The sequence below is a fragment of the Heptranchias perlo genome, chromosome 15, assembly GCF_035084215.1.
Source record: "Heptranchias perlo isolate sHepPer1 chromosome 15, sHepPer1.hap1, whole genome shotgun sequence".
Taxonomy (NCBI): domain Eukaryota; kingdom Metazoa; phylum Chordata; class Chondrichthyes; order Hexanchiformes; family Hexanchidae; genus Heptranchias; species Heptranchias perlo.
The window spans coordinates 42954943-42974768 of NC_090339.1; positions in this window are offsets into that span (position 1 = coordinate 42954943).

The following is a 19826-nucleotide window of genomic DNA, read 5'->3' on the forward strand; positions in this document are numbered from 1 at the left end:
CTTACACACATTGGGGGAAGTGGTAAGGGCCAAAAATGCTAAAATCAACAAGTGGGATGGTACAAACCCACTTTCTCATTCATTATTGTCATCACATCCCTCTCATATGCTTTTAAAAATGCACAAATACAAACCCTATTCATGCAACTAACCACAGAGTAATCAAAATGGGTTGAATCTAACCACAAAGCAGATCAAATGGACTTCAAGCTTGTAATTATACCACAAGACCATTCACAAAGAGGCTAACAAAGAGGACACAATTTTGAAAAGCAGATGAGATTCTGAGTTTGTGCATTAGGATCTTTGCAACGCCGTGTTCACCAGTTACAAGACAGATCAATGCCACAGTAACCTAGTATTGTCAATTAGGAAAATGACAAAATTGATCCAGGCAAATTGCTCACTACGGTGATGAGTTCAAATACCAGGGGACACAAATTAAAAATTAGAAAGTTAGACATATGTCAAGTGGAGCCTTTTTATCTAAAGGGTAATAGAGTTACCAAGAAAGGTCACTGAAGTGGGTAGTATAAATGAGTTCAAAAGAAGGTGTGATTAATCGATGAAAAAGAATGGGCTTATTAGGCCCCATGGCCTTTTCCTGTTCCTAGATATTCTTCTATTATTTATAACATACATTGTTTTTATTCAATAAACCGACCTGCAACCTACCTTATCTAATCATGCAACTACTGACTCATCAGTCTATTTTCAATAACTGGAAAATAATGGAATTAATCATCAGAAACAAACTTGAGGAATAGTTGTGTGAGGATAATCTATTAAATAATAGACTTTTGAAGGGGAAGATGATGTCTGAGGAAATAAAACCCCAGTAGACAGTGAAAAACCAAATGACGTGGTGTACATAAGATTGCTCACAAAAGGCTGCAAGTAAAACTGAAAGCAGTGGGAACTTAGTGTATATGTTTAGACACAGTTTTACTGTTTCCCTATCCAGAGGCAGAGTCAATCCATAGACAGCACTGAGTGTGGATAAGGAATTAGTTGAAGGGGAAAAACAGTGGTTACTGGTTAGGGTGGGGAACGGGGTGGGGGCTGTTGAGTGGAATGATCCAGGATTTGGTGCTGGGGCTCTACTGATGCTAATCTAAATAAATGACTTAGACACTGAAACTGAATACACATTGGTCAAGGTGATATCAAATTAGAGAGGGCTGACGAGATGGATGAAGCAGCCAGGGACCTACAAAAAGAGATAGATAAAATCTGCAACTGGGACAACCAGTGGCAGATGAAATTCAAAATAGATAAATAGATTTGGCACTTAACATGATATCACTGTTGAGCAGCAATAAAGCAAACAGAATGCTTAATTTTATTGCTAGGTCAGTTGAACACAAGTCAGAAATGTCATGCTAAAACTGTACATAGTTGCCCGGGCCCTAAGCTCTGGAATTCCCTCCTTAAATCTCTCCGCCCTTCTCTCCTCCTTAAAACCTACCTTTTCACCTGTCCTAATATCACCCTATGTGGCTCGGTGTAAAATTTTGTTCGATAACACTCTTGTGAAGCGCCTTGGGACATTTTACTACGTTAGAAGTGCTATATACGATAACAACTTGCATTTATATTGGTTCATCAATTTAGAGACTATCATACAAAATCATGACTTGGTTTTACTAATTAAGTGAATTGTTAGTATTTGCCATTTTGTATTTTTTGTTTTGCTATTTATGAATAAAGTTATTAGAGGCATCAGTCTGTGAAACTCTGGTCTGTATGACAGCATCCACAATTTTGAGGGAAATTTGTTAAGCTGATTATTGCAAGTAGGGTGATTGTTAGCTCTTGGATATAGACTTACCAAGGGGCAATAGGGGACAAGTGTCTGGTAATGGGAACAAAAGAGATTACAGTACTAACAGCCTTGAAACTTTAACAAGCATCATAATGTTACAGATCATTCTTTTAGTTTATGTTGGATGTACCAGATTGTTACAGAAGTATTGCACTGTAAAGTGTAATGGTATTTTTAAAATGAGAATGAATTTAGTTTTTAGAATATATACATATTTTATACTGCGTAAAACATTTAATGATTCTATGCCAAATATTGTACTAAAGTAGAAACTAATGTATCTGTCTAATCAAGTCATACCATAAGATACCATCTATAAAAACACAAAAAGGTCACAAACCTCAGACAAAATGGTAAACTACAAATACTCAAGCTATGGTTGAGCTTTCCGAACTGGAAACCCAAACCACAACCACACATCATTAATCATGACTATATTATGGCATCTGGTCATCAAATAATAGGAGGCTGCGCTTATGTTCACAGAAAGTGCTCAATATTTCTACAACAACCCACTTAAACACAATCCAGCAACTGAATCAGTACTTTTTTTTCCAAAAATTACAGGTGCCGATGCATGCTATACAATGCAATGCCTCAGCACATTGAAATTCCAGTGTATCTCCATGTCCAAATCTATTTTCAGTAAGTTAGAATCAAAAGGATGCAGGTAACCAATCAGGTTACCAAGATGCTGATTAACATTTATATTCAGCTGTAGCCAGGTTCTCAATCCTGACATTGATTTTTTTTTGTTTGTTTTGTATTTCTCTAGGTTTCTTCCCTCCTTTCCTTTCCTGAAGTCACTGACACTGTTCAGTATCAAGGCTGCTGGTTCCCATAAGGTACCTCACTCAAATCGCCAAAGTGAACCTAGATAGTGAATCAAGGCTTTGCAGCCTTCACTTTTGGTGGGTACCTCAGCCGAGCCCAATCAACACATATACACATATCTGGCACTAGCAATCTCGAGTGGGGATTCTGGCTAATTGCACCCATCCCAGCTGACATCGGCCAACTCAGCAGAGATCAGGAATCGAGCCTAGTATCTTCTGGTCTGTATGGCTTAGTACAATACGCAGTGGTCCCTTTATCCATTGGAGAGCTACTTGTATAATTTTAAACTACAACATACATTTGATGAAGTAACAGTCACTAGATACCTTTGTTAATCTGTACATTAAAACCTTAAGTGTTTAATTGGTAGCTTTCCTGAATTTAAACAGACACATTTATAGCTGCTTGTTCCCAGTGTCTTTTTTGAAAGCTAAATTATCAGCTTATCTTGTTCAAATCAGTGTATCTATCTATATAGATTTTAAAATTCTCATCCTTGTTTTCAAATCCCTCCATGGCCTTGCCCTTCCCTATCTCTGTAACCTCCTCCAGCCTTACAACCCTCCGAGATCTCTGCGGTCCTCCAATTCTGGCCTCTTGCACGTCCCCAGTTTTAATCGCTCCTCCATTGGCAGCCATGCCTTCAACTGCCTAAGCCCTAAGATCTGGAATTCCCTCCTTAAACCTCTCTGTCTCTCTACCTCTCCTTCTTTAAGACACTCCTTAAAACCTACCTCTTTCACCCATCCTAATATCTCCTTATGTGGCTTGGTGTCTTGCCATGTTTTACTACATTAAAGATGCCATATTAATGCAAGTTGTTGTTGTTGTAGCCTTCAGAAAGATTGTCAGACCAGATAATCTCCGTAGATGGAATGAAAAGGGAGGGAATTGCTTATGTAGGAAAATTACTTATAGTTTAGCACAGCATTTATGAGCTATTTATTATTTTCTACTAGGCAAGAAGCTAGCTAAGCTCAACAACTATTGTAAGAATATATGTTGTGTCACTGCAACTATACACTTGTTCTTTTACAGTTTAATAAATCTGCTAGGCAGTTAAAGCCTAAATCGAAGTCTAGTATTGAATCATTCCAAAGAGAAGGAAGATCATGTGAAAGCACAGGATAAAACCGGTGGCTGAAATAAACTGAAGAGGATTCATTGTTCATTCACTGGGTATGCTCTGAATTTAGCTAGATATCCAAGCAAGTAAATACATAAAGGAGCTAGGGCACCCCTGCAGAAATAGTTTGAAATACAGGATCCAAAAATATCAGGGGGGAAACTGACATCAATGGATCGGTCACCCACTTGAAAGTAAAATCAGGCGGGGCGTAAAATAGGTGGCACATCCAATCCTGCCAAGTGGTTAGGTTAAAATCCCCCCGCCCCACAACAAGACTTTTAAAAGATAAAGAGTAAAGAAACCCCAGAACATAACAGATTTCATTGAATCATAGAATGGTTACAGCACAGAAGGTGGCCATTTGCCCATCAAGCCAGTGTCGGCTCTTTGTAACTGCAATCCAGTTAGTCACATTCCCCCGCTCTTTCTCCGAGGCCCTGCAAATTTTTCCCTTCAAGTATTTATCCAATTCCTTTTGAAAGCCACGATTGAATCTGCTTCCACCATCCTTTCAGGCAGTGCATTCCAGATCATAACTGCTTGCTGTATAAAAAAGTTGTTCCTAACGTCACCTTTGGCAAAAGAACCAATCACCTTAAATCTGTGTCCTCTGGTTCTCGACTCTTCTGCCAATGGGAACTGTTTCTCTTTATTTACTTTATCTAAACCCTTCATGATTTTGAACACTTCTATCAAATCTCCTTTTAACCTTCTCTGCCCTAAGGAGACCACTAGCAGCTTCTCCAGTCTATCCACGAAACTGAAGTCCTTCATCCCTGGAATCATTCTAGTAAATCTTTTCTGTACCCTTTCTAAGGCCTTCACATCCTTCCTAAAGTGCGGTGCCTAGAATTGGACACAATACTCCAGCTGTGGCCGCACCAGTGTATTATAATGGTTCAACATAACTTCCTTGCTTTTGTATTCTATGCCTCTATTTGTAAAGCCCAAGATCCCGTATGATTCTATGTTCACAATTACAGAGACTATTATTTGTGACTTTGCTTTGTTGGTCTCAGTTCTGCCAACAAAAGCAGAACTGTGGAAGAAGTGGACATGGATCTGAAAGGAGACAACAGCTTAAAGGACTTTGGAAATGAAGGGAAGGTTAGAAATGGGGCAGTAATTGGACTGGATGGACTTTTTGAAGAGGGGGAATGATGGCAGCAGTTTTAAATGTGAGACAGACAATGCCTAAGGAAAAGAAACCATTAGCAATGCAAGCAAAGGTAACTGAGGAGTCGAGTTGGTGGGGACAGTATTGAGGGAGCAGATGAAAGTTTGAGAGAAATCTCATGTGCTTATCTAGCTTTCCCTTAAAAGCCTCTATGTTGTTCGCCTCAACTACTCCATGTGGTAGCGAGTTCCACATTCATACCACTCTTTGGGTAAAAACATTTCTCCTGAACTCCCTACTAAATTTATTGGTGACTATTTCATATTTATGGCCTCTAGTTTTAGTCTCCCCCACAATTGGAAATATCTTCTCTACGTCGACCTTATCAAACCCCTTCATAATTTTAAAGACCTCTAAAGACCCCTCTGGGGGGGTGGGGGGCAGGGGTCACCCATCAGCCTTCTCTTTTCTGGAGAAAAGGGCCCCAGTCTTTTCAGCCTTTCCTGATAAGTATATCCTCTCAGTTCTGGTACCATCTTTGTAAATCTTTTTAGCACCTTCTCCACTGCCTCTATATCCTTTTCATAATATGGAGACCAGAACTGTGCACACTACTGTAAGTGTGGTCTAACCAAGGTTCGATAGAAGTTTACCATACCTTCTCTGCTTTTCAATTCTATCCTTCGAGAAATGAACACCACTGCTTTGTTTGCTTGTTTTATGGGCTTCTTAACCTGCGTCACTACTTTGTGATTTGTGCATCTGCACCTCGAGATCCCTTTGCTCCTCTATCCCATTTAGACTATTATCCAGGCAGTATGTGGCCTCCTTATTCTTGCTACCAAAATGTAACACCTCACACTTATATTGAAAATAATTTGCCAATTACACACCCATTCAGCAAGTTTATTAATGTCTTTATTACACGCCCATTCTGCAAGTTTATTAATGTCTTCAATATCCACCAACGGCACACTGGTAATATCTACAGGATGAACTGCAGCACCTCCCTCCCCTGTGATCTCAACCACCAAGGACAAGACCAGCAATGTTGTGAGATCATGAACTGCAAGAACCCCTCCGAATCAAACACCACCCTGACTTGGATATATATTATCATTCCTTCATTATTGGGTCAATGTAACTGGAATTCCTTACCTAACATCATTATAGGGGTACCATCATCACAAGGACTGCAGCAATTCATGAATGCAGTCAGCCACCATCTTCTCAGGACAATTTGGGATGGACAATAAATGCCACTTTGCCAGCATCGCTGACATCCTGAGAACAAATATTACATAGAATATGCAACACAGAAATAGGCCATTCGGCCCAACAAGTCCTTGGCAGTATTTATGCTCAACATGAGCCTCCTCCCTTCCTACTTCATCTAACCCTATTAGCATATCCTTCTATTCCTTTCTCCCTCATCTGTTTATCTAGCTTCCCCTTGTTGCTGTATGGATTGGTAATAGTGGCCTCCAGCTACTGGCTAGACAGATACATCTACCAAAATGTTAATATTTGGTTTCTTCTGCTGGTTCCTATGACAGCTGTAGTAAAAGCAAGCTATTTCTTTCAATTTTTAGGGTAGTTTTAAGAACAGGAAGGAGAGGCATTATACATCACAGTTATTGGGTATCTGCCCAAGGGCAGTCTGGTAATGAAGCTCCATGGTTTTGTGTTATAGCTCTCCAGCTGCCCACTCAAATGGTACAGAACCATGGCATTGTTTGACCTTTAGCTGACCTCCTTAATCCACATCCAGTCACCAAGACTGCATTTTTTACACCTCCAGAACATTGTCCATTTCCATCCCTACCTCTGATTCTGCTGCCAAAAACCTAAGCTACAGCTTCATCGCCTCAGTGAATTCCTCAAATACTCTCCTCACTGGCTTCCTCTACTTCACCCTTCACAAACTTCAGTTAATTCAGAAATCGGTCACCCAAGTTCTTTATTGCACAAAGTCCTGCACACCTATCACTCTCCCCTTTCCAAGCTCTATAGTTTCCTGTCTCCTGGCATGACTACAAATTCTTTGTCCTCTTTTCAAATCCCTTCAGTTTCGTTCCACCCTACCTGAATCATCTTCTCCAGCTATTTGTGCCAGTTCACACCTCCACTCATACCCCACTTAACCTTTGGAAGCTAAGCTTTCAGTCACTACACCATGCTCTTTGTAAATCTCTCTCATTTTTGCTGTGAAAGTTTGATTCCTTTGTTCAGAAGCCTCCAAAACACTGATTATACTTTGCATTCCTCCTTTTATTTTCCAGCTAGTCATCCTCCTCTCTATATTGTAAAGAATTCCTACCCCTCATAGTCATCTTCATCCTCCTCTCTAAACTATAAAGCACTCTTCTGCTTGTCATCCTTCTCTCCATATTGTATTCTATTGCTGATCATCATCCTCCTCTCCATATTATAAAGTGCTCCAAGCATTCATTCGCATGATGGGTTACTGAGTTATTACTGTATAATATAGCAGCCAACTTCTTTTGGAGTTTGGTTTAATTTCAATAGTCTAATACTGGTACTGTACTTCTATTCCTAAATCTGTTACTGCAAAAGCTGCATCAAATGTTAATGGTTAGTAAAAAAGATAATACTCAATTCAATAGCGAATTATGTATCCATACAATTCAAACATACTGGGGTAGACTTTCAACTTGCCACCCAGGCTTAAAGTCGGCGTTGCAAATCGGCCGCCCCACGGTTCCAATGGAAATGAAAACCAGGCGGTTTCTATAATGGGCAGCGAATACGCAACACCAATTTTACGCCAAAGCGTCTCCATTTCCAGGCTGTTTTCCTGGATGGTATTGTTCCAGTAATACTGCTCTCTCATGCCATCTGGTGAAAAATGTAGAAATTACAAGTATACTGCAATACAAGTCATGATGTGGAGGCGGTGATGGACTGGGGTGGACAAATGTAAGGAGTCGCACAACACCAGGTTATAGTCCAACAGTTTTATTTGAAATCACAAGCTTTCGGAGCTTTGCTCCTTCGTCAGGTCACCTGACGAAGGAGCAAAGCTCCGAAAGCTTGTGATTTCAAATAAAGCTGTTGGACTATAACTTGGTGTTGTGCGACTCCTTACAGCAATACAAGTTGTAACCAAAGCTTCAGTTTTGGTTTTTTACCAATAATGGATGGAATAGTGGAATGTGACACTCAAGCAGCAGTAAAAATTTCTGAATTCTATGCAATAAAAGTGGAATTTGACATTTCATTATTAGAAGCCTTGGTTATGACAGCATAAAATACAATTTATTTGGAAAAAAAAGCAGTTCCATATCATATGTTTAAAGTAGGAACTTAGATTTTGATTGCAAAAAAAGATTGATTTTTTAGAAAATTCTCCCTTTTTATGCAAGTTCTTGGTTTCATTGAAGATTCTCCCACATTTACATTTCATTAGCAGCAAAATCAGTATGGACAGAGATAATACAATCAAAGAATTACATTTTAAATTTTTGTGCATTCAAAGTAAGGAATGTTAACTCTGGAAGACTGAACACTTTCCATTTCAGGCACTCACTGTCAGCATCAAACTTTCCCACATTAGGTATAAATATAAGCAAATTAAAACTTCCTCTACTGTACCCCAACAGAAGAGCTGCACCAATGCGGCACTTTCGTTTTCCACACCAGCTATCATATGGACTCAGATGGCAGGACAGCTAACAGAGCAAATCTATATTTCTACGTTAAGAAACCCTCCAAGTGGGATAGGTTATGTGTATTCTTTATTTTTGTAACAGTATGTGAACAGAAGTTGAACTTGTTGTACCAAATGACTTTCACCATACTACTGTGGAATAAAGCAATAAACCAAATGACGCCTTGTCTAGTGTGAACGATTTGCCTTCGGAGAGATTGAAGAAGTACAAGTGCAAGAGACATGGGGATCCAGTCCAAAGGGACTGGTCCAGGTTCCACTACGCTAGCAAATATAGGGCAGCAGGAGTCTACTTCCATAAAAAGCATAACTTGGTATTGGACCTTCATGTGGGAGAACACCTGGGCAACAGTGGCCACAATATTATGAGGTTTCAATTGCCTATTAGAACCAAAGGTACTGAAAATCTACAATTAATTCCAGATTTCAAAAGGGCTAACTTTAATAGAATGGCAGAAGATTTGGAACATGTCAATTGATCAAACCTACTGGGTGGGGCGAAACTAATGCAAGTTTTTGGCAAACTTAAACACGTAAAAGCCATATACATCCTCAGAATCGAAAGAGAATGTGGAAAGAAGACAAGGTGGCTGACTGGTCATGTATAAAGACAAATAAGGTGTAAACAGAAATGTTTTTGTAGACTGAAAGTACATAATATACAGCAAAACAAAGACCTGTACCAAAAACAGTTGAAAATAACTAAGGCTCCTATTGGATCAGCTACAAAGTTAATGGAAAAGAGGATCGTGGACAATTGTGGTAACAATGGGAATAGCTTTTCCAGCTACATGAAGAGTCAGAGGACCATCCAAAGACTGTATTGATCTACTGAAAGATACTCAAGGGCCCTCAGGCAATGGCAGATACTAAATGAGTACTTTGCATCAGTGTTCACACTTGAAGAAGGTGCACAACTGACAGCATTAAATGATGCTGTTTACAATAAAACTGTTATTAAAATAGATGAGGATATTGCTTTGGAAAGAATAAGGAACATTAAAGTAGATCTGGCGGCTAGTGCGGATGATATCCATCCGCGGGTCCTTAAGGAGATGGGACAGGTACTGTCCCATGATATAGGCAATAGTTAGGACTGTAGAGGATACTCAACTACTACAAGCAGATCTTGATGTGCTGGAGGATTGGGCCCGTTAGGCAAATTATGTTCAATTTAGAAAAGCGTAGCAGCACGTACGGGGGAAGGTCAAATGTTAAACATATATATACCCTGCTGGAAAAAGAATTAAAACCAGTGGTGAAAGACAAAGATTTGGCTGTTTTAGTGCACTAATCTCTAAAGGTCCATAACCAATGCCATGAAGCTATAGCCAAAGCGAACAGGGTACTAGGATGTATTTACAGGACACTTCACTATAAAACAAAACATACCATTTTATCCTTGTATAAAACCTTGGTTAGGCCTCAGTTAGAATACCGTGCCCAGTTTTGGTCTCCTCATATGGTAGGGCATATCGAGGTTTTGGAAAGGGTGCTGAAGAGAGCCACAAGATTAATTCTCAGTTGAAAACACCTGTTACCCAGATATGGTCAAAGAGCTGGGGCTCGATGTTACCAGAGCTGCGGGTTCGTGGCGGGGGGGCTATTGGGCGTGTGGGTAACGCGCCCGGCGAAATCAGTCTGCCCCCCCGTGCGATCGCAGCCTAATTGGATCCACTTACCTGGTCTTCTGGGTTCCCCGCTGCTGATCTGCGCGTCATAAGAACATAAGAAATAGGAGCAGGAGTAGGCCAATCGGCCCCTCGAGCCTGCTCCGCCATTCAATAAGATCATGGCTGATCTGATCCTAACCTCAAATCTAAATTCATGTCCAATTTCCTGCCCACTCCCCGTAACCCCTAATTCCCTTTACTTCGGGCGGACTGCGCATGCGCAGTAAGCTCTGTCAGCTGGAGGAGCTCTATTTAAAGGGGCAGTCCTCCACTGACAGATGCTGCAACAAATAGGAAAAATTACAGCATTGAGCAGCCCAGGGGGAAGGCTGCTCCCAGTTTAATGATGCCTCACTCCAGGTATCATTAGATGGGGTGAGGAGGAGGGGGAGGACAGAGATCTTCCCCCCGGCGGGCGGGAGGAAGCGGCCTGCCTCTGCCACCAGGAAGGCCTGGTTCGAGATGACAGAGGAGGTCACCTGCACCACCAACATACAGTGCAGGAGGCGCTGCAATGACCTAATTAGGTCAGCCAAAGTGAGTACACTTACTCTTTCCCCTACACTCCGTCTGCCACATCACCGCCCCCACCCCACATCTCCTTCTGCACTGCCAACACTACTCTGTCACATCACCCCTCATACCCATTCAAACCTCATCCTCATCTTACCTGCACTTACTCACCTCGCCAGTACTCATCCCGCCACTACCACTCAACCCAATCCTCATACCATCTCATGGCTCGATCTCATACTCACCCTCTCGTGCATCTCTTTCACAGTCAGCCTCACTCAACCTGCCACTACCTGTGCTGCAGCCACAGGGCATGCATCGCATATGTGCAGTAGGAAGCGTAAGGCAAACGTGTCGTGAGCATAAAGGGGATGCACAAGAGTGTTTGAGGGTTTGTCGTGGTTTTTACTTACATTGAATTTCTGACCAACTCACATCACATATTATATTGGCACCACTACTGCCACGTCTTTGCGAATCTTGTCTGGTTTGTGCAATAATGCCCTTTCCTGAGGATCACAATGAAGACCCACAACTGATGACACCCATTGTGTCACTGCAGAGTGGGTGTAGGTGTATTTGCAGGGCTCTTTTGTGCAGACGACTGAGAGAAGTCGGTGATGTCCCCGGTGGCACCTTGGAAGGATGCGGAGAAGTTTTTGAGGGCAGTGGTGACTTTGACAGTGACAGGTAAGAAGATGGTGCTCGGGCCAACCGGGAGCAGCTCGGCATGAAGGAGGCTGCAGATGTCCACGACTACATGTCGAGTGACTCTGAGCCTCCGTATGCACTGCTGCTCAGAGAGGTCCAGGAAGCTGAGCCTCGGTCTGTGGACCCTGTGGCGAGGGTAGTGCCCTCTGCGACGCATCTCTCTCTGCGGTTGCCCTCCCTCCTGCTGTGCAGGTGGATGTGTCACAGCACTGTGTTGTGGAGCTCCACTTGTCAGAGGCGGAAGGCGTGGCCGGCGAGGCTGGTGATGCTGTTCGCCCTCCGAGGAGGTCATGACTGCAGCTACGGCGGCTCCCATCTGAAAGATGTACATCTGAGGGGGTCTGCAAGGTAGGTACATGTCTCTGGACCCTGGGGTAAGTGTGCAAGTTGGTGAATTTTCTTGTCAGGAGGAGGGTGGTGGAGGCCAAACTTTGTCCCAAGTGACAGAGTGGCCTCCTGCAATGACTGAGGGTCTCCCCCCCCCACCACCTGTCAAATGGACCTTTGCAGCTGCCACAGGCTGACAGCTGCAACACGTCCATTTCAACTGGGAGTGTTTCCCCCAGTATGAGAAACAGTCCTAGTTGTCTCTAAAATCCCACCCCTCCTCACATAATCCCTTAATCAGGTCTGTTGATGACCTGAAATAGCTAGATAAATATTGTCAAGTGGCCCCCCACCGGCTTTAATTGCCTGCAGGAGTCCCACATGAGGGGGTCCCACATACGGGGGCTGCGCGTGCACCTCGGCGCGTCTGTGGGGAACCCGGAAGTGGGCGGGTTGGAGCCGGGCTCCGGACCCGCTCCGGGATTTCCCGATTTTTGGAGCTCCCCCGCCATGAACGCACCCAATAGCGGGTGCTAAAATGAAGCCCCTGGTCTCTATACTTGAGAGAAGCGTAGACTTAGGGGTGATTTGATCAAGGTTTATAAAATAATGAAGGGACAAGGTTGTGTTTATGTTGACCAGTTGTTTCAACTGATTAGGCTGTGGAGGACCAGGGGTCAAATTTACAAGTTATTCAAGGGCAGAACTAGGTTGGATATTAGGCGGATCTTTACCCGTAGTGTACCTGTGGAACAGGTTGCCGGCTTGTGCAGTGAATGCTGATTCGCTGTATTCCTTCAAGCGACAGTTGAACCTGTTTTTGGCTGGTATCCTGTGACATAAATCAGGAAAAATGTGACCTCCTGGACTAGTTTTGATCACCTAAGGAGGTTGGAGAGGATTTTTCCAGTTTTCTCCCTAATTGGCCTGGGTTTTTAATCTGGTTTCTCACCTCTCCATATTACATGGCTCCATGGTGGGTGGGGAGTGCTTCTACTGTGATGCACAAGGCCTTACAACTATATGGGTCAGGCTGAATGGAAGAGTAGGTCTTTTCCTGTCCGTCATTTTTGTATGTATGTGACCTGACCAATTAAGGGAGCAGCTGATGTCAACAAAGCCAAGCAGATATCTGCGGCAAACCCCAATTTGTAAGACGATTCTCATAGTCGAATAGCCTGCAGACACTCAATGCTTAAGTTCATACATTTAGAATAGATACTTCGTCAAGGTACCAGATGGTACCCCTGGAACCAAGAGTCAGTGTCTTCAGGGGAAAATTGGCGGGGGGGAGGGGGGAGCAAATAGAAAAATCACCATTCTTTGTGGAAATTACAACTTAGTAGTCATATCATTACAAATCACTGATGAACTTCTTGCATTTTGGAATAGTGTTGGTCAATTTTTTAAACAACATTTTAAATCTATTACACCCACTTTTCTATTTTTGAGTCAACAGGTATTCTATATTAATGTCATGATACTGTGTATAATCTCACAAAGAGAACTTCAAGAAGTTTCAAAATGAAAGTGAGCTGTGAATCTAATGATTAAGTGCATGTATCAGAGGCGAGTTCTTGCAACATTTACATAGAAGTGGCAGGATTTTAACACGCCCATTCTTATTGAAATCAGCACCTGACTCAAACCACCAACTGTCTCCTTTTACCACTAACTGTTGCTTATGTTGAAACTAGAAGCCAGGATATTCGCCACACATCAGCATGAACAGATACAAAATTAATTTTGTACATACAAAAATATGGGCTCAAAAACTCACTACAACCTGACCATAAAACAGGCCTGATTTTCTGGAAAGAAAATATTATTGGAAAAAGAAAATAGAGCTGTAACAATTTTTTTTAAAGAGCCTTTGTATTATAAATGAGTCATCTTTTACAAGTCAATAACCACATATTATGCTATATGCTTTAGGTGTGTTAAGCAGTGGCAGAAAATTTGAGGTCACTGGCAAGCAGGCTAGGTGGACATCTATTTTTGCAGATTGGCCAAATTCCAGAAATGGGAGACCAGTTTGGGCTTGCAGGTGGCCTGAGGCTCAAAGCAGGAAAAGAAATGGCTGAAGTGGGAAAAGAGATTAGATCAGATGGCTGCTGAAACCAGCTGGATGCTGGAGAAACACCCACGGGTGTCAAATAAATAAAAATAAATGAAAATAAGTAAATTTAAAAGAGATTAAATTAAAAATAAAGCTCATCTACAGGAAAATTGGGTAAAAACAAAATGGTGGGCAGACATGGGCAATGCACACCACAATGCTACATGCCTGCAGTATTCAGTCTGGTGAGCTGTGCTGGGACACCTGTTTGGCACCCTACAGCTCGCCTGGCGAATTCAAATAAGGCCGGAGGCTCAAAATCATGGGGTGACTTCGCCGCCAGAATATGCAGTCAACCAGCGAACTCTGCCGGTCAGCCGCCCAAGAGTCCAAATTTACCCACTGTCTTCCAGCCATCATTCGCCTAGAATTTTTAAGGTGCTCCATTTCTATTTCTTCATTTTGTGGGGTGGGGGTCTACAAATTCTACTTTGTAGAATAACATTTCTTCTGTGGATTTATACAGCAAGGTATTTCTTAAAAATAAATTATAGAAAAAAATCCCTATTTTTCTTGGATCAATTTTTATTTGTCAGTGAAAAGAGCTCGCATTAAGTAGGATTTAACAAATTTGTTTTGCTATAGCAATGACATAAATTGCTACCATGTTATTACAATATACTATGGGAATAATTCTCGTCTTGCTACTGCCCCAATTTTGGGTGGTAACAAGATGGAGAAGGTATAAAAATCGGGCTAAAATCAGTTCCTCCCAATTCCCACTCAGTTATGGTTCCATTCGATATTTGAGTTGGGCCTGGGGCAGGCATCTGAAGCTCCAGCTGGAAGCAGGTGGGAGCTTAATTAACGTATTCAAAAGGGGGCGTGGAAAGGTTCTGCGTGCTTTTCGGTCCCAGTGGTTTGCTGTATGCCAAGTCTCCAGCATGCCAGTTAAAACTGGTGGGGGAAACTAGGCTGTGGGCAGTCATGCCTTATGTCGTATTGTACGAAAGAAAGCATGACAGGGTAATCAGGAGCCTGCGGTTTAGTCACACCTACCAAATGCCAACTATTTCTGCAGGCTATGTATGGCAAACCCATCTAGGAGTGACTGTGGTAACCTACCTTCTTAGAGCCTCAGCAGAGGGGAAAATGCTGAGCTCTGCTGCAAAAACATCAGCGTCTACAAGCATCATAGAGCTTGCACATGCTGAGGCACACTAACGGCCAGCAATGACATGAAACTTGGGTGCACCTTCTTGCAGGCATGATGCAGGGTTGACCTATGGGATGGTGCTTTACAACAGCAGAGATCAAAACCTCCCTTGCAAATATCTATTGCGGAACCACCACCTCAACCTTAGCAGCCACTAAAGGAGGCCAAGTGCTAGGAAGCACTGTCATTTGATTGCAGGCTCATGCTTGCACCTAAAGGTGCCTTTCCCTTTTTTCCTGGCCTGCCACTTCTTCATCCCATGTCCCTCCAGTCTCGGCAAAGGTTGCTGATTAGTTGAGATGCCTTTTAATGCTCTCCAGAGGTTTCTAAATTTTTGTCCCCCTCCTTGTGACATTTCCCTTTAATCACTCACATCCATTTAAATTTGACTTGCACGCAATTTTCGTCTCTGCCATTGGTGTCATCCGTAGAACCGGTGGAGTTTGGACCTGGAATTGAGAATCATTATGCAAATAAAGCTAGTCACAAAAATTGCATGCTATTAGCACTTGGGATTCTGGGGAGTCTTAAAGCAGTACAAGCTAGAATAGAACTGTTTATGCTTGAAGATGAAAATTGTCCTGATACTACAAAACAGAAAATGTAAGTACTTCAAAACCATCTGGTTATCATTCAGATATACTGCACCATTTTTTTTTTAAAAGCATTGCTCCAGATGACATTGAATTATGATGAATGTGCCTCAAAAAAATTTTAAATTGTTGCGTTACAAGACTGGTAGAGTAATTCAGGGAAGAATGTGTGACCTGGTGGTGAATTTTAATTTATTTTTCTCTCCAGCCAATTTTCCGTTTCCCTCTTGAAGGTATTGCCTCCTTGTTAATTTTTGTGACACAATCTTGAAAGTAACTAACTCAGCACAGGCTGGGATCTCTGTTGCAACCTTCCCCACCGTGCTTCCAAGTCAAGAGCGCTGAGGCCATCTGTGACATTCAAAGAACCATCTCACTGAGGTCAGCAAGCTGAACACTGACCAAGAATCAATCTATGATGTGGAGATGCCGGTGATGGACTGGGGTGGACAAACGTAAGGAATCTTACAACACCAGGTTATAGTCCAACAATTTTATTTTAAAATCACAAGCTTTCGGAGATTATCCCCTTCGTCAGGTGAATGAGTGAAAGATTCTCAAATCGCATATCTTATATTAGGCTGGGACAGCATCACACCAATCAAAAGGTGTCGTTGGTGTTCAAACAGGCCAGTCACGGAGAACAGCACGTCCCAGTACACTGGATATACATTGTGTCAATTACACAGACAGAAAGAAAGAGACCCAAATGGCAGAGAGAGAGAGAATATTAAAACACATAACATTTTTCCCCCTTTTTGCTGGTGGGGTTACGTTTAGCGTGACATGAACCCAAGATCCCGGTTGAGGCCGTCCTCATGGGTGCGGAACTTGGCTATCAACTTCTGCTCGACGATTTTGCATTGTCGTTTGTCTCGAAGGCCGCCTTGGAGAACGCTGACCCGAAGATCAGTGGCTGAATGTCCTTGACTGCTAAAGTGTTCCCCGACTGGGAGGGAACCCTCCTGTCTGGCAATTGTTGCGCGGTGTCCGTTCATCCATTGTCGCAGTGTCTGCATGGTCTCGCCAATGTACCATGCTCCAGGGCATCCTTTCCTGCAACGTATGAGGTAGACAACGTTGGCCGAGTCACAGGAGTATGAACCATGTACCTGGTGTCCTCTCGTGTGATGGTGGTATTCACACGAGGGGACACCACTCACCAGGTACATGGTTCATACTCCTGTGACTCGGCCAACGTTGTCTACCTCATACGTTGCAGGAAAGGATGCCCTGGAGCATGGTACATTGGCGAGACCATGCAGACACTGCGACAACGGATGAACGGACACCGCGCAACAATCGCCAGACAGGAGGGTTCCCTCCCAGTCGGGGAACACTTTAGCAGTCAAGGACATTCAGCCACTGATCTTCGGGTCAGCGTTCTCCAAGGCGGCCTTCGAGACACACGACAACGCAAAATCGTCGAGCAGAAGTTGATAGCCAAGTTCCGCACCCATGAGGACGGCCTCAACCGGGATCTTGGGTTCATGTCACGCTACACGTAACCCCACCAGCAAAAAGGGGAAAAAAAAGTTATGTGTTTTAATATTCTCTCTCTCTCTCTGCCATTTGGGTCTCTTTCTTTCTGTCTGTGTAATTGACACAATGTATATCCAGTGTACTGGGACGTGCTGTTCTCCGTGACTGGCCTGTTTGAACACCAACGACACCTTTTGATTGGTGTGATGCTGTCCCAGCCTAATATAAGATATGCGATTTGAGAATCTTTCACTCATTCACCTGACGAAGGGGATAATCTCCGAAAGCTTGTGATTTTAAAATAAAATTGTTGGACTATAACCTGGTGTTGTAAGATTCCTTACAAGAATCAATCTAGACATCTTCCAGTCAGCATGGCTAACTTGCATGTTGCCTTTACCAACTGAATTATACGGGGACGGAAACTGAGCCACCTGGGAACTAGAAACATGTTTTTTCACAAGCAGGTGCAAAAAATGCTAATTTAAAAAAAAATCATAATATTTTTTAAAAACAGGTATATAGCTTTAGATTCCTTTCTCCCCTGGGGAGAATTCTGGAAAGCAACAAGGTACAGGAAACTTGGAGCATCATTATGAAAAGAATGTACCACATTTTTTCAAAATGTAATTAATTTTTCATTAAAAATAAAAATGAAAACCTGATCCACAAGTGACATAACATTTTAGCAAAACCATAAGCTCTTTATCCCCTGCTTCTTAGGCATTACAATCATTACACATGACATACTGTTTAGGATGCAGAATGTTTTATTGGCCCATGAAGAGAAAGAATTAGAAGTTTAGCGACTTTATGTTCCAAAAACAGAACAACAAACAACGCGCACTGAGCCTATTAAAACATATCAATATCTTACAGTTAAACAATACTGTTTGTCTACTCTATACTCATAGCTCAAGTACATAAGGATGGTTAGGAAATAATCTCTAATCAGTACAAATTGAATTTTCATTCAAATGCTATATTTAAGCTTGTTGCTTTGTAGTAACTCTCGGTGGGGGGGTGGGGGGAGCAGAGAAGGGAGAAGGCAGTTCAAGGTCTTCAATGCTGTCCAATAAAACTCAACAACTTAAATTGCACCAAATAAATCTATGGATGAAATCTTATCAGTACCCTTTCAAAAATCCAAAAGTTGCAAAGAATTATATTCTACGTCACCATCCCTTCACCCCTCCTCGTTGAATTTCTTTCAATGTGTTCAATGTGTAAATGCTGAAAAAAATCATTGGAAGAAATTGGATTGAAGGAATAATGTGTCAAGATGATGAACTGATATATAAATTTTAAGTGACAGAGGCTGAAGCCCTCACTGTATGAATGGTGGCACCTCGATCAGTTCAATTCCTTCATATGAGCAGGTTCAATAACTCCATCAGTGTTGATAATCAAAAAAAAATTAGCTTCCCCCTACCCCAGAAAAAAAGTGTCAAGTATCAGCATTCACCCCTTTAAAAAAATCAGTTACAAAATCCAACTTAAAAACTTCTTTTTGAAATATTTTGAAACAGAGTTACTGGTTTAGAAGATGTACTAATTGAGAGTCCAGGGAATCTGAATAATTAAATTCAGAGTTTTTCTGCTTTATGTTTACAACTGAAAGGATTATAAATGCCTACACCAGTGGCATTACTGCAAATGCAAGATCTTAAAAGACCCACTGCAAATGCACAAGTATACAAATGCTTCTGTGCATGTAGCACTGTGCAAGTTTTCAAGGAAATTGGAACATTTCGTACGTGATCCTCTTCATCTGGCCAGAAAACACCGCACAAGTCTATCGATTGGAGGTGGGGGGAAAACAAATAGATTTGTTTTTGTGTGTGGCATGGTACACACCAAATTATGGTGTCCTTTACTAGAGTTATACCAGAGCCAAAGTACTATTCGAGAATCAGACTACCTACTTTTGTGGGTTTCACTAGTGTCTAAATAAACGATTTTGGATTCAGCAGTGTTACAATGCTAATTTGGTCTCAAGTTTACACCTGTATACAGGAATAATTTTGACACCAAAATGATAGTATAAAAGCAACAGCCTTGCAAATCCTTACTCCTTCTCCTCCTCCTCCCCCGCTTCCCCCTCCCCCCAACATATCACTGTTCTTTGGAGAAGGATTGTTTTTTTAACAAAGCACAATTGGATCACTTTAAAACCTAAAACTTTTGAAGCTGTTCCAAACTGCACAGGTAAAGAGAAAATGTTACCTATCAACATTAACTGTTGGGGAAAAAAAATCAAGAGATTCTAAAGCTAATCCGCTTTTTGCTGGTTGATTTTAAAGATGAGAATTTCTCAGACGCAAGAGCAAACCATAATTTTCACAAGTTTACAGGCTACTCCAAAGATAAATGTTAGTGGTCCATGTGCTCATATCTAAATGACCAGTCACAATATAGTTTCAGGGGGGTTGTAGCAAATACTTGTGAGAAACAGGACAATTATGGACTTCCCTTATAATTCTTTAACTTTCCTTTTTTTTTTATTTTTGCATTCTTAAAGTAGAAACACTTGTACCAGGACAAATTCTGTCCAGTAAAAGACAACTATTTCACTAATTTGGTTAACTTTAATATATTTACAAGTTCCAAAATTACAGGATGATGGTATTCCAAAATTGCCATATTTTGCAGT